The sequence below is a fragment of the Coffea eugenioides genome, chromosome 5 (assembly GCF_003713205.1).
Source record: "Coffea eugenioides isolate CCC68of chromosome 5, Ceug_1.0, whole genome shotgun sequence".
Taxonomy (NCBI): domain Eukaryota; kingdom Viridiplantae; phylum Streptophyta; class Magnoliopsida; order Gentianales; family Rubiaceae; genus Coffea; species Coffea eugenioides.
In genome coordinates, this window is record NC_040039.1 from 9,670,281 (window position 1) to 9,671,215 (window position 935).

At 38.5% G+C, this 935-nt stretch overlaps 1 non-coding gene across 1 annotated transcript; it reads left to right on the top strand.

Moving 5' to 3' along the window:
- Positions 1-438: 438 nt before the first annotated feature.
- LOC113772747 lies at positions 439-545 on the top strand. Its single transcript, XR_003468700.1, has one exon. It is a non-coding gene; the product is annotated as a small nucleolar RNA R71 (small nucleolar RNA).
- Positions 546-935: the final 390 nt, after the last annotated feature.

Here is a 935-nt window from a genome sequence, read left to right on the forward strand (position 1 = left end):
GGATGATTTCTCCACCCCGGATTGTAAGTATTCGAATAGGGATTAGTTGGAGCATTTCGGTTGTAATTATTGACAAATTGTACCTGCTCAGAATCAACACACTCATTAATATCATGTTCACCTCCACAGAAAGAACAACAAGCTACGTGAGCATTAGATGAACTTGGGCTAACTCCACCTTGTCTACTCAATTTCATCACATTATTCATTTGAGCACTCAGCATATTGAGAGTGTCCATTTCTATCATACCTGCGTGACGTCTCGTATTACCTCTTTCATTGGCCCATTGGTAGTTATTTGCGGCCATTTCTTCTATCAAATTCTGAGCTTCTTGGGGTGATTTACCCATTAAAGCTCCACCTGCGGCTGCATCAATAATAGTTTTAGTGGAGAAAGATAAACCATTATAAAAGGTTTGTATGATTAACCATTCCGGCAGTCCATGATGTGGACATTTCCGAAGCAAATCTCTAAACCTTTCCCATGCCTCATATAATGATTCTCCCTCCAATTGACTAAAACTAGTGATATCCATTCTTAGCTTAGCAGTCTTACCAGGTGGAAAATACTTATTCAAAAATGCCCTTGATAAATCATCCCATGTGGTAAAAGTGTTAGGAGCATGAGAGTGTAACCACATTTTTGCCTTATCTCTTAATGAAAATGGGAACAACCGTAACCTTATAGCATCATCACTAACTCCATTCATTTTAATTGTATCACATATTTCTAAGAATGTAGCTAAGTGTGAGTTAGGATCTTCTACAGCATTACCTCCAAATTGAGATTGTTGAACCATTTGGATAAGTGATGGCTTAATCTCAAAGTTGTTAGCATTTACCGTAGGCCTTACTATGCTTGTTTGAGATCCTTGTGTTCCCGGTAGAGCAAAATCTCGTAGAACTCGCCTATTTGCTTCATTTTCAGCCATTTC